Here is a 14932-nt window from a genome sequence, read left to right as displayed (position 1 = left end):
TAAGAGGAGTGTCCCAGGATCTCTTGCAACGTTGCAAAGGGAGTTGGGTTGGAGCTCTGGAACTGCATGTGTTGGTGTTCCATGTCCCATTCTGGTAGCACAAGAACTGCTGGGCAGGAAATTGACTCGAAATCCTGCAAGCAAACTGAGAACACTGTCCAGCTGAGAGGGAGGGCTAATACTGGAGCCAGGATCCACAACATCAAGAGGGAGGAGCTGTCCACAAGGCACCTTAGATGTGGAAGGAGGAGCTGGGTAGGGTAGGTAGCCAAGCTGGAATAGAGAGTTCTTAGAGTAGGCCTTGTAGTCCCTCTTCCTGGCATATAAGTGGAGACTCTGATCCTAGAAATACTTAAGTCAGGGTTTCATTCTCTGCAGCAGAGGAGTTCAGTCTGACACTGGAGGCTGTGAATAGCTTCATCTCCTCTCCAAGGAGGTTCCATCAAACTTGGGATCTGCAGATGGTGTTCCTGGTACCCTGATGCAAATATTTATAAGCAAGGACTACAGCAATGACCCATAAACCCAAGTGAATAATTACACATGGCTAAGGATGGGATCAAGTAAAATAATGATTCTGTTACTTAAGACTGATGTACTGCACTGTTTCTCAACCAGTGGTATGGGCACTACCAGTGGTACTTGAGGTGGTGTCTAGTGGTACTTGTGGGACTTCTGGTTCTGAGCTATCTGTGACAGATCAGGACAGAGAACTTGCGGTGGTGGTGGACAGTTAAATGAAAGTGTCGACCCAATGTGCGGCGGCAGTGAAGAAGGCCAATTCTATGCTTGGGATCATTAGGAAAGGTATTGAGAACAAAACGGCTAATATTATAATGCTGTTGTACAAATCGATGGTAAGGCCACACCTGGAGTATTGCGTCCAGTTCTGGTTGCAGCATCTCAAAAAGGACATAGTGGAGATGGAAAAGGTGCAAAAGAGAGCGACTAAAATTATTACTGGGCTGGGGCACCTTCCTTATGAGGAAAGGCTATGGCGTTTGGGCCTCTTCAGCCTAGAAAAGAGACGCCTGAGGAGGGACATGATTGAGACATACAAAATTATGCATGGGAAGGATAAAGTGGATAGACAGATGCTCTTTACACTCTCACATAACACCAGAACCAGGGGACATCCACTCAAATTGAGTGTTGGGAGAGTTAGGACAGACAAAAGAAAATATTTCTTTACTCAGCGTGTGGTTGGTCTGTGGAACTCTTTGCCACAGGATGTGGTGATGGCATCTGGCCTGGACGCCTTTAAAAGGGGATTAGACAAATTTCTGGAGGAAAATCCATTACGGGGTACAAGCCATGATGTGTATGCGCAATCTCCTGATTTTAGAAATGGGCTATGTCAGAATGCCAGATGCAAGGGAGGGCACCAGGATGAGGTCTCTTGTTATCTGGTGTGCTCCCTGGGGCATTTGGTGGGCCGCTGGGAGATACAGGAAGCTGGACTAGATGGGCCTATGGCCTGATCCAGTGGGGCTGTTCTTATGTTCTTATGAACCCTGAGCATCTGCTGCCTGGCAGTGAGACAAGTGACGTGACATGATAAACATCAGTAGGGGGCTTGACTTGGTGGTCAGAGCTCCAAAGCAAAGCACTCTATAAAGCTCTGTCCACCCTGAGCCTTTTTCTGGTGTTTGCCATGTCGCATCTTGCCTCTCAATCCAGAAGTAACTGGATTGAGATATCATCACCAGTTACTTCCAGTGGTACTTCCAATGGGTGGCTCATGCAAAGTTGTACAGCAGGGGAATGTTGAGAAATGCTGATGTAATGTTGTTTCCTCCCCCCCCCCCCCCAAGCATTCACAGTGCTTACATATGTTAACACAGCTCTCCTTACTCTGAGTCTTGGTGGTAGAATACATACTTTGCTCTACCACCAAGTCTCAAGTTCAGTCCCCAGCATCTGCTGGTAAAAGGATCTCGGGCAGGAGGGCTGAGCTTGAGACCTTGAAGAGCTGTTACTAGTTGGAAGAGTCAGTACTGGCTTTAGTGGACCGCTTAACTGTCTGACTCTGATTATTTCTTGATGGTAAATGTAGGCAGTGGAAATCATCTCGTATAGATGTGCATTGTCAAGTCTGTGACGGGAGACTGCATGTGCATATTGAGTTAAACAGTAGCTACATTTACAGCCTTAACTGCTTGCAGCAACAGCAAAAAGGGGACAACATAGGAGACATGACTGAACCTGCGTTGAGATTTTAATCTTTCTACTGTGTGCAGCAATACAGATGCACTGATACGTTTCTTTTGTCTTGCTAGAATCTTTTAAGGATACTATGAGATATAATGGCATCGAGAGACTGAAAACATGCTTCGTAGTCTTGTATATTTATATTTCCTGGCTCCGTTCCCGCTCTGCTCTCAACCATTCTTGGTTCTTGTTGAAATTTTCTGCTCAGCTATATTTGGGGGACAGTGTGGAGGCAGGACATGTGATGAGAGCACCAGCAAGGCCAAGCAGTTTGTTATCCACTTAACATAGTTCCTTTCCAATCTCCCTGTTACTTTGTTTTAAGGAACACATAACTTGACTCTTCTATCAGCAGTATCTGTGGATCAGACCTAGCCAAAGTTAAGCATGCGGGAACCGCTGCTACTTCAGCACTGATTGACGGTCAAAGTTAACCATAAAACCATTACCAATAATGATTTTTAAAAAATTCTTTATCACAGATTCTCTTTAATCTTGCATGCCAAGATTTCCTGATAATAACCAGTCAATAAATACTCTCAAGATTATGTCAAGGATGCGTGAGCAATAGATGGGAAAGAAAAGCAAGATAACCTCTCCTTCTTCATATTTTCTTTGTTCTACCTTGTGCCTGGCACAGCAGAGTTCTGCTTGTTAGGTGAACTTGCACTGAACGTTCACCTAGTCATTAACTAATTATGGTGAACACCTGTTCTCATGGACTAGCCCGTGTGATGGTTGGAGAGCAATGTACCTCTGCATCACCCTACTTTTAAAAAGTTCTTTTTTCACACTGCCTTTTGCAAAAGGCTACAGCCAGTTGGATCAATTTCAGTTATCAAAAATGTCATGTAGCTGTGTTGTCCCATTAGAAAAAGTTAGTGATGTTAGGGTGCAATCCTAACCCACTTTCCAGCACCGACATAAGGGCAATGCAGCTCCTAGGTAAGGGAACAAACATTCCCTTACTTCGAGGAGGCCTCCATGAGTGCCACCCAACTGCAGGATGCAACACACGTCCCATTGGCACCGCTATGCCAGTGCTGGAAAGTTGGTTAGGATTTGGGTCTCAGTAAGGTTTGTAATTGGTCTGCAATGGAAATTTGTGCAACCCTGTAATTGCTTGGGTGCATTATGAATTGAGGATCTCACTCCCCCCCCCCCCCCCACAGCTCTCTGTCTTGGAATATGGAGGGGCATGGTCAGTCCTCAGCAGGCTAAGGGCACAATCCTGACTGGCATTTGGGCAGGCCTGGGAGGGTCGCAAACATGCCGTAAAGCACGTTTGCACTTCCTCGAGGGGAAGCCAGGCACTCTGGGAAGTACCAGCCTGCGGAGGCTGACATAAGCCTCCGCACCAGCTTCCCCTCAGGTGCTTGCGTCAGCTCCGCTGGGCCAACACAAGCAGAAGAAGTAGGTGGCGAGGAGGCAGGGAGGAGGAGGGAGCGACAAGTTCCTGGGTGGGTGGAGGGCGGGCAATGGGCGGCCCCAGGGGTGGGCGAGCAGGGAGTCTGGAAGTTATGCCAGATCCCAACCCCCGTTCCCGGGGAGAATGGAGCGGCTTCAAGCTGCTCTGCTCTCCTCTGACTTGTGCTGTGCCACCTTCAGAGGTGGTGCAAGTTTGAGGGCCAGCAGCCCTTACCAAGGGGTAAGGGGAAAAGTTTCCCCTTGCCTCTGGCTAAGCCGGTTATGGCCCCCTACGCCTCCTGGCTTGCCTGTTCCAGCGCAGGAGAGAATAGCGCCCTAAGTGCTCAAAGCCAGCTATGTTTAAATTGTCTGTGCAGAAACTATTCAATGTTACCCTCTTATGTTCACGGAAATGCTTGTTGGCAGTTGTGACTGTATGGTTCTTTCTCACACCATTGCCATACCTGGGGAAAAACTGTTACTGAGTGGTAAAGTGTATGTTTTGCAAGCAGAGGTCCCAGGTTCCATCCCAGGCATCTCCAGGTAAGACTTGGAAAGACCCCTGCTTAGAACACTGGAGAGCTGATACCAGGCAGTGCAGACATAACTAGTAATGAACACATAGGTGCACAGACCATTGCCATCACTGCCTGGAATGGCTCGGGGCTCTCACACTTTGCATTGCAGTGCCTGCAGTACTTACTGCACCCCCCTTTTAGCTATGCCACTGAATTAGTGCAAGGTGGCTTCCTATGCAGGCAGCGACTGGTGGGAAAGTCAGATGAGGTCAGTCACTGCATTCAAACATGAACCACAGCTGTGCATAGGGAAGGTGCTCCTTCATGGCTGTGGGTATGTGGAAAGTGGGGCACAGAAAGATAATGCTAGCTGAAGATAATGTGAAATACACCTCTGATTAACTGGAAAGCATGTATAATGAATCTTGAAATGGCATGTATTTGCCTGAAGGAAAAGAGCATTTTTTGGGCAATTATTAGAATTGCTTAGGGAGTTGAACGGTGACTGTCAGCGGGCTGAGATCATTCTGACAGCAACTGGCAGAATGGGCTGCTTCTGCTAGGCACATTTCAGCAGGCTTAGCATCTTATTATGCCCCTGAAAAATGCAGCATAATTATATAAGTTCATACTAAAGCCAGACTTCATGTCTGGAACATTTTTTTGCTGGAATGACGATTTGCATTTCACACATTTTTAGGAATGTGCAACTGTGACACTAAACTGTGTCTCTTCCTCTTCCTGTTCAACCTATACGATGGCCAGCTGAGCCTGGTCTTTTGGAGACTGGGGTTGATGGCAGACCCCTTCTTTCTGCCTGTGCCCTTGAGCTTTTGATGGCTACATGTCAGTCTGACAATTCACAAGTGGCCCTTCTCCCTGCTTGAACATGCTATGATGGGGAAAAATTGCACCTACCACTTTCACTTTGAAAAGTGAACGAAAAGTAGCCACTTAGGCGATGTGCAGGAGTGAAAACGGAGTTAACTGAGAATGTCAGTATGAACTGCCCTGGCCCTCCAAAGGACATCTGGTATGCTTCCAACTTAAACTTTTCTCCTAGTGCTGTTTGCCTTTTCTGTTCATTAATCTTCTTCTGGAAAAACAAAACATGACAAATACCAGATGATATCTCATTGTCCTCCTCTTTACTTGTGAATTTGTGAAGGAATTTTTTCATTGCTCCTAGGTCCTGGTTTGGCCGCTTTGCACTCTGACTCAGGATTGTTCACTCCCTGCCCCCCAAAAGCTGTACATGAGGTTTTTGAGTGCAAACATTTTGTGATTAAGACATTACAGTATCTAACTGAATTGACCAAACAGCCATATCCTATGTTTTCTGCAATATAGGAGGAGCCACACCAAAACAGACTGTGCTACATGCTGGGGGGGGGGGATTAAGAACATAAGAACATAAGAACAGCCCCACTGGATCAGGCCATAGGCCCATCTAGTCCAGCTTCCTGTATCTCACAGCGGCCCACCAAATGCCCCAGGGAGCACACCAGATAACAAGAGACCTCATCCTGGTGCCCTCCCCTACATCTGGCATTCTGACTTAACCCATTCCTAAAATCAGGAGGTTGCGCATACACATCATGGCTTGTACCCATAATGGATTTTTCCTCCAGAAACTCGTCCAATCCCCTTTTAAAGGCGTCTAGGCTAGATGCCAGCACCACATCCTGTGGCAAGGAGTTCCACAGACCGACCACGCGCTGAGTAAAGAAATATTTTCTTTTGTCTGTCCTAACTCTCCCAACACTCAATTTTAGTGGATGTCCCCTGGTTCTGGTATTATGTGAGAGTGTAAAGAGCATCTCCCTATCCACTCTGTCCATCCCCTGCATAATTTTGTATGTCTCAATCATGTCCCCCCTCAAGCGTCTCTTTTCTAGGCTGAAGAGGCCCAAACGCCGTAGCCTTTCCTCATAAGGAAGGTGCCCCAGCCCCGTAATCATCTTAGTCGCTCTCTTTTGCACCTTTTCCATTTCCACTATGTCTTTTTTGAGATGCGGCGACCAGAACTGGACACAATACTCCAGGTGTGGCCTTACCATCGATTTGTACAACGGCATTATAATACTAGCCGTTTTGTTCTCAATACCCTTCCTAATGATCCCAAGCATAGAATTGGCCTTCTTCACTGCCGCCGCACATTGGGTCGACACTTTCATCAACCTATCCACCACCACCCCAAGATCTCTCTCCTGATCTGTCACAGACAGCTCAGAACCCATCAGCCTATATCTAAAGTTTTGATTTTTTTGGCCCAATGTGCATGACTTTACACTTACTGACATTGAAGCGCATCTGCCATTTTGCTGCCCATTCTGCCAGTCTGGAGAGATCCTTCTGGAGCTCCTCACAATCACTTCTGGTCTTTACCACTCGGAAAAGTTTGGTGTCGTCTGCAAACTTAGCCACTTCACTGCTCAACCCTGTCTCCAGGTCATTTATGAAGAGGTTGAAAAGCACCGGTCCCAGGACAGATCCTTGGGGCACACCGCTTTTCACCTCTCTCCATTGTGAAAATTGCCCATTGACACCCACTCTCTGCTTCCTGGCCTCCAACCAGTTCTCAATCCAGGAGAGGACCTGTCCTCTAATTCCCTGACTGTGGAGTTTTTTCAGTAGCCTTTGGTGAGGGACCGTGTCAAACGCCTTCTGAAAGTCCAGATATATAATGTCCATGGGTTCTCCCGCATCCACATGCCTGTTGACCTTTTCAAAGAATTCTATAAGGTTCGTGAGGCAAGACTTACCCTTACAGAAGCCATGCTGACTCTCCCTCAGCAAGGCCTGTTCATCTATGTGTTTTGAGATCCTATCTTTGATGAGGCATTCCACCATCTTACCCAGTATGGATGTTAGGCTGACCGGCCTATAGTTTCCTGGGTCCCCCCTCTTTCCCTTTTTAAAAATAGGCGTGACATTTGCTATCCTCCAATCTTCTGGCACCGTGGCAGTTTTGAGGGACAAGTTGCATACCTTAGTCAAGAGATCTGCAACTTCATTCTTCAATTCCTTAATAACCCTTGGGTGGATGCCATCAGGGCCCGGTGACTTATTGATCTTTAATTTATCAATGAGGTCTGAAACATCTTCTCTTTTAACCTCTATCTGACTTAACTCCTCGGTTAGGAGGGGCCGTTCGGGCAGTGGTATCTGCCCGAGGTCTTCTGCCGTGAAGACAGATGCAAAGAACTCATTTAATTTCTCTGCCATCTCTAAGTCTCCTTTTATCTCCCCTTTCCCTCCCTCACCATCCAGAGGGCCAACCGCTTCTCTGGCGGGTTTCCTGCTTCTAACATATTTGAAGAAGCTTTTATTATTCCCCTTAATGTTGCTGGCCATGCGTTAGGAAACTTGGGAGAGGTAAGGCAAAATATTTGATCTTACCTCTCTGATTGCCAATGGTTCTCCTTGAACATGGGCCTGCTCTTTAGCTGGCACAAGTCCGAGGAGACGAAGGAAGCATGGCAGCTTGCTTCAGCAGAGGTTAGCAATCTGGCACAAGTCACCCGTGTCAGGTGCCACCTTCTCCCACCTCCAGCATGCCTCTCACCCTCCTCTATTCTGCCCTTCCTGCTGACTCACCACCATTGGTGGGCGTGCATCTTCCCGCCATCGTGGGCTGGGGCTCCATGGTCTCTCCAGTGGTGTTCCAGAAGTGCACAGCTACACACGCTTCCAGATCACCATACAATGATGGCTGGAAATCAAGTTCCACCACAGGAATGCTCATTCTGGCGGTGGACCACTCTGATAGGATCGGGCTGTTAGTGTGGTTATATTTGCAGGCAAAAATAAAATACCTTTAAACCCTCTCATTTGAGACTACCATTGAAGTATATAAGACTTTAATGAGCTTAGTTTTGTATTATTTCCAGTATAGGTCAGATTTTCTTATCTGACCTTCCAAAGTACTCCAAAATCAGAAACTTCACCATACCACAAAGGCCAGTCCCACTCCAAAGCCCCAAGTGGAGCTTGCTTTCCCGCACCCAACTGAGCAAAATGGTGCCTTAGGACATGGTATCAATCTAATGAAGAAAGAAAGAGGGTGGCACGCACACATATACTCTGCTCGGGGTGGGGGAGAGAAATGCTCGGCTGCTTCAGGAACTTATATGAAGGCAGCTGCGAAGGTGGACAGTGGAGAGCGAACATTTACATGCCTGGGTGCAGCTCTTTGGCAGTAAAACTTGTGGATGTCAGTCGGGCATCTTTCCAATGGAGGCAGGCACTGCAAAGCTGCAACCTTACACAAGCTTCCAAACACTGACGCGCTTCTGGTCCCAAGCATTTCGGATGAGGGATACGCCACCCAGTGGCGTAGCTAATGATCGTGTAGCCCAGTGCCAAGTTCAAAATGTTGCCCTGGAAGTGATGTCACAACCGGACGTGACATCACGCCCAGGCTTCTTAAAAAGTGAAAATTGGGAGGAACCCACCTCCTCCACCCAGAAGCTCACAGCCCACTTCCTCTGCTCCTTCCCACCAGTCAGTGGCATAGCTAAGGCATATATCTGCTACCTGGGGTCAAAGAAGGTTTTGTAGTCTCCCCCTGAATGTCAAAATCAAATTTAATGAAGTAAATAAACAAAAAGTTATTGGTTCCATGTTGTATCATAGTAACATCTCATTGGCACTCAGAACAATCAGTATCATAGGTCAGTTTGGCTTAGCAACACCACTGAACCTCTATTTGCATCTATACGCAACTTTTCTGTGGCTGACTACAACCCCTGTGTTGCCTGATGAGGAGCTTTATGTAATTCTAAAGCTTAGACACACCGCTAGAAGTTTGTTCAATATCTCTGATTATCAGGTGCCAGGACAAAGAAGCTTGAACTTGGTGTTCCCTCTAAGAAATAAAGCCTTGATGATTTTACTGGTTACATTCTCTGCAGGAAGGCAGCAGGAATGTGAAAGTGAGATATGTCAGGACAAATTTCTGGCTCAGCCTTAAGACAAACTGGCTGAAATGTGTAAATGGATGAAGCAATCCCATTGCAATACTAACCGTCATGTGACTTGATACAAAGGATCATTCAGTTTTCTGTTTCAGCTGTTGTTTGGCAGTAGGATATTGCTTCATAGGGTTCACTCAGTTCACACTGAAAAAAACGTGGTGTGCTCAGGGTTCCCACCTGCCCCATGAAATGCTCATAATATCCACCCTGTGCTTCAAAGCTTTCTAATAATATTAAGCAAATATTTAATATTTGCACTTCAAATTACTGATGTGCAGTCCACAATTTTTTTTCTGCCATCAAAAGAAATGCCTTTCAGTGCCCGAATGATTAATTGGCATAATTAGTTATACATTTGTCTCTGTTTCTTTTATTGGAATTGGCATAGAGTTAGCTTGTGATAAGGAGTTTTAGACCAATGCCATAATTAGTCTGTCTACAGTCTAGGGTAAGCTCCCAGTCTCACCCTGTGCTCAGACACAGCACTAATTCTAAAGAACCCCCCTCCCTACTGGGAGACTATATGTGTGCAACAGGTAAAACTTTATTTTTCCAGTGGGCTCGTGAAGGTAGGGTGATTGTTTCTGAATTCTTGAATTAGAAAATAGGCTGAAGTTCTGTGGGATGTGCGTGGTAAAATCAAGAGCAAGTCAAGAACAGTGCATAGTTTTATAGACTGTGCTCCTGGTAACTGCTCAGACAGATTACTCATGGGAGCTGTTACTCTGTAGTGAAGCAACAGAGTAAAAACTAAGTTGCTGCCATTTCATTTCATTCACAAACTTTTTCTTGCAGCTGTGTGGCTTGCAGAACCTGCCAGTCGAACCAAAGGGCTCCCAGGCTCAAAGGCACTGCATGTTGCCTAGCATGACTTGTGACACAAACCAAAAGGAGAGTTCAAGATGTAGTTTGCTAGAGACAACTACGGTTATGGTAGGGTGTAATAGTAGGGGGAAAGAAATGAGTCAGGCAAACAGAGCAGAATGAGTAAACCAGCCAGTGTGGCTGGATGACCTTCTTCCTCCCCCCCCCCACCTATGATGCAATGAAAATATGACTGGAATGAAAAGGAAAAACAGTGTCTCAGAGAAAATGTTTGGAAATACTGTAAAATTCCTAAAGGCCATTGAGAAGCCACACCCTCCCAAGACACAGGCATGGAGTTGCTTAGTGTTGCTTCACCTGGTCAGCACAAAATACTGGTGAACTATGTTGATACTGACAGGCAATTTGCTCTCTTACTTGGTTCCTGCCCTTTTAAAAAGACCCATCAACAGTGGTCAGTAAAAAATTGGATGACCACTTCACAGTATCCAGAGGATCAGGTCTCTAATAAACTGGACCCTCTACAGCCTTAGTGGCATGGAAGTGCAAGAAGTCCTTCTTTCATTAGACCAGGGGTGCCCAAACCCCGGCCCTGGGGCCACTTGCGGCCCTCAAGGCCTCTCAATGCGACCCTCAGAGAGCCCCCAATCTCCAATGAGCCTCTAGCCCTCCGGAGATTTGTTGGAGCCCACACTGGCCCGATGCAACTGCTCTCAGCGTGAGGGCAACTGTTTGACCTCTCGCATGAGCTGTGGGATGAGGGCTTCCTCCACTGCTTGCTGTTTCAGATCTGTGATGCAGTAGCGGCAGCAAAGAAAAGGCCAGCCTTGCTTTGTGCAAGGCATTTTATAGACCTTGAGCTATTGCAAGACCTTCATTCATTCATATAAATTCATCTTTAATGTATTCATTTAGGTAAACTTATGTAAATTTATTCAAATTTAAATGTAAATTCATTCTTTTTTTCCCCCGGCCCCCGACACAGAGAGACGATGTGGCCTTCCTGCCAAAGGACACCCCTGCATTAGACCTTAGGGTGGTCTAATGGTCCATTAGACATTCAGGTGGCACCCCTGTGAGTGTCGTGCCACCCTAAGGCATCACAATGGAATTTGGTTCCACAAGATTTGGGTGCTGCCATCTCGGATTTCACAAAACTTCGCAAGATCCAAGATGGCAGTACCCAGCTGAGCTGGGAAGAAGAGACTGTGGGGGTGTCATGACCTGGGAACCACTGCATGAGACCTTCACTGGAGGTCTAGCCTAAGGGTGCCTTTGCTGTTAGAGGTATAATAGGGGGATAATCTAGGATAGGTGGCACTGAGATACTGAGACTTCCTCCTGGAAGAAGTGCAACTCACCCCCTTGCTGTCAGTCATCAGACAGTAGGTCCCAACTGTGTTCTTATTTCAGAGGTCATTTGGGGCCCTCTCAACAGCTGTGCCAGGAGATGTCCAATATGCTGCTGGCCAAGTTTCTGTTCTGCTCTTGTTTTGTTGTGTTTGGTTTTGTACTTCTAATGAACATTCCTGATTGCTTTATTTTTTTAGCTGCCTTGAAGTGCTTTGGCTTGAAAGGCAAGAGATAAATATTTTAAAAGAATGCATAACAGGATGATAATCTCAAAGTGTATCCTTCACAACTGCCAAGTGTCAATGATTTAGATGCAAGCCAAAGTTTTTAAAAATGTTCAAAGGTGTGAACTTGTGAAGTGGGGACAAAAGGGAGAGTGGGGAGAGTTTATTTTATGGTGCTTGATGTATTTCAAGAAAAGTTCATCAAGAGGCAATTTCTGGAAGTATATTCCAGAAGAGGCACCATTTTTCTGCCTCCAGGCTCCATCTTTCTGTCATTAAGAAACTGGTCAAACTGATTTTAAAAAATGATCATATTGGTCATTTTGAATAGTTTGCTTCAAGAGCAAAACTAACCTCTAGCATTGGAGCTGAGAGCGGCAGGTGAATGGATTGCCCTGCCTTCCAGCAGGGGAGTAGATCAGATCAGTGATTGCTGAGCTTCAGGGAACCCTTTTCACATTGATTTGTCTGCCAAAGAATCCCTGTATTTTTGCCACAAAACCCCAAACATTTCTGGGAGAACGTCAAGAAAGTAAACTCAGTCCAGTAGAACTGTGATTAGCCTATCGGGCCTCACTGTCACGCTAACCTTGTGCAGATGTTGACTTTCGTTCGGGAAAGGGGGAGACTTGTGGGGTGTAGAAATGGTGCAGTTAGAGCTGACATCTGTATTTGGCTATTCACGTGTTCTCACCAATAACAATCTCATTAATATGTTCATTAACTGATGGCCCAATCCTGTTGCCACCAGTGGAACACGTGTGTGACTGAGGGCCTGGCAAGGTTGCTGAAGCTAAAGAGTCACAGGGATGAACAGAATAAGGTGTCACACCAGCAACAACTAAGCTCCCACTAAACCCCAGCTGCAACTAAGCCCGGGTGCCCCACCCCTTCCTGGAGCATCAGGAACTATGATTCCTTATCTTGAGCAAATCCCTTATGTAAAACAAATGTTTGATTTATGTTTCCACCTCTTGAGTAGAGGGAAGGTAATGTTTTCGAGACTGATAGAAGGTGACAGAATGACTAGAGTAATACAGAATGAACAGGGTAATATGCCATTAGGGCAAATGCTTAATAGTGCAAATGCTTACAAAACTTAAAAGCATTTTATTTTCTCTTAGGGAAAAAGCTTGGAAATTGAAAGCAGGCAGTTCTGCTAAGAATTGGCAAGCTCTGCTGAATTGGCAAAATGTCAAGGTTACTACTGGCAAGAGAACAACACATAGATAAGAGGAAAATACAAGGGAGGCTTCTGCCTTTTCGGCTCCCTGTTTGAATGGCAAACTAAAGACAGATAACAATGAGAAGAATGTCCATCTTAGCAAAACAGTTTGCAGTTTTAAAATAATTATTCTTTCATGCTTTTTAGAGCAAAGGACAGTGTTACATGCATACAAACACTAGAAGAGTTATTTTAGTAGGTATTTACACAAAATCTCATAGAAGTGCCAAAGAGATCACCATGTCTGCTTGCCTGTCAATTATTCTTCAATGCTTTAAATTAGTCTCTGTCTTCAAAGTGTAACCAACATATATAGAGATATGGGAGCATTAGAAGTGAGTTTTAATTGCCTGATATTATTAAAGTTTTAATTAAATCATAGAAACACATAGAATAATGAAAGCCATTTCCAGTTATAAAGAATCATAACTGTCTCACAGGGAAACAGCTTAGAAGGCTGTTTTGCTAAAGTTCACAGGCTTTGGAATTTGGAAAAGTTGTTTCTCAAAGATAAAAACTCCTTTTTGGCAGCAGTATGTGGACAAACCAAGATGTTATGAGCGGGAGAAACATATATGGTTGCAACATTGTAGGATGAAGCCTTAGTATTACAGGGAAAGTTTATCAGTTGGCAGGCTGAAATAGGGTTTTTTAGCTAGCGAGATACGGACACCTGCAGATACAAGTTTAGAAACGAATACATTTATACTAGATAAGCGAAACATCCATGAGAAAGCCTCTGTTTGAGCTGCAACTGACATAGAGAGCTGTAATTTGTTTAAAGGTAAATGAGAAAAGGATTTCTTAAAAGAAATCCTTTATACAGTGAAAGTTTGGTTTGTTTTGTATTAAAATATATGAAAGTACACCACTATAGATCCCTTAAATGTACTCAAAGTAACTGGTCACAAATAGGATTAAGAAATAGAGTAAAACTGTTAAAACAGGGGTGCTCACGCTTTTTCGGCTCGAGAGCTACTTTGAAACCCAGCAAGGCCCGGAGATCTACCAGAGTTTTTTTTACAATGTTCACGCCATCATCACATATAACATTTATGTGTACAATGTATGTTGGTGTACCTTGAGCCCCACTGAGTATAACAGGACTTACTCCTGAGTAGACATGCCTAGGATTAGGCTGTGAGGCTGCAATCCTAGCCACACTTACCTGGGAGCAAGCCCCATTGAGTACAATGGGCCTTACTCCCGGCGTTTCCTCCCAGAGGCACCTAAAGGGGGGGGTCGGCACTCTGCGATCTACTCATTTTGCCTCGCGATCTACCGGTAGATCGCGATCCACCTATTGAGCACCCCTGTGTTAAAAGGAAGTTTAAAGGACCTTGCTTAACAAAGATTGGCAGAAAGCCCCACAGTATTTTGCTGAGGAGAAGAGATAAGCAGGTGTCTTATGGTCAAATTGTCTTAAGGTCAAACGACTTGCCAAAAGGCCAGTTCTGAATAAAAATAAGGTTACAGTGCACTCTACTGGTTCTTGAAAACTTTGTATTCCATATGTTTAAATGTATAATTTTGCCTTATTTGGAACCTGTAACTTGAAGCTCACCAATCAAATGTCTCTAAGGCTATCTACAACCTATCCAGAGTTAGCCCCATCTATGATGTCAAACTTCAGCCAATGGGAAGTTCAAAATCTTCAAACAAAGGACCCAAAATGTTATAAAGGATCTAAGATTGATACTTGCTCTCAATACTTTGGACTGGAGTCCCTTGAGATGCCCATTGCTGGCAACGTAATAAAGGCTTGCAGACTATCACCCTGACTACTGAGTCTTGCTTTGAACTTTGCAACACCTTGCAACAAGACCACCTGGCCTTGGGACACTCTGTTGCCCATCATCCTGGAGTTCCAGGTTTGATTGTGGAGAGTCTGGAGTGGTGAGGGCAAGACCAACCAGAACTAAATCACTTGAATTTGCAGCCTCTTTGAGTGGGGCATCTTCCAGGGAGGTGGCTTTAGTTTGCTGGGATATGCTGGTTCCCCTTGAACCCAGTACATTCTGGGCCAGCAATGGAGCCCTCTAAAGAGGAGTTCTTAACCAATTCTGGCTCTTAACAGGAAGAGGGCAGGACTTGACAACCTACTGCTCTGCCCTTCAGACAGTTTCCTTGGCCAACCGAGCGTTTTATGGGTCTTTGATGACTGACTTTAGGCATAACAGCAATAATTCT

General features: G+C 45.3%; 1 protein-coding gene across 2 annotated transcripts in view; it reads left to right on the top strand.

The window, feature by feature from the left end:
* The window catches only part of PLD1 (phospholipase D1), a 127531-nt gene that overhangs the window by 30433 nt on the left and 82166 nt on the right, over window positions 1-14932 (top strand). The window lies entirely within an intron of this gene.

The sequence above is a fragment of the Tiliqua scincoides genome, chromosome 3 (genome assembly GCF_035046505.1).
Source record: "Tiliqua scincoides isolate rTilSci1 chromosome 3, rTilSci1.hap2, whole genome shotgun sequence".
NCBI lineage: Eukaryota > Metazoa > Chordata > Lepidosauria > Squamata > Scincidae > Tiliqua > Tiliqua scincoides.
This window is presented reverse-complemented; position numbering and strand designations above follow the sequence as displayed.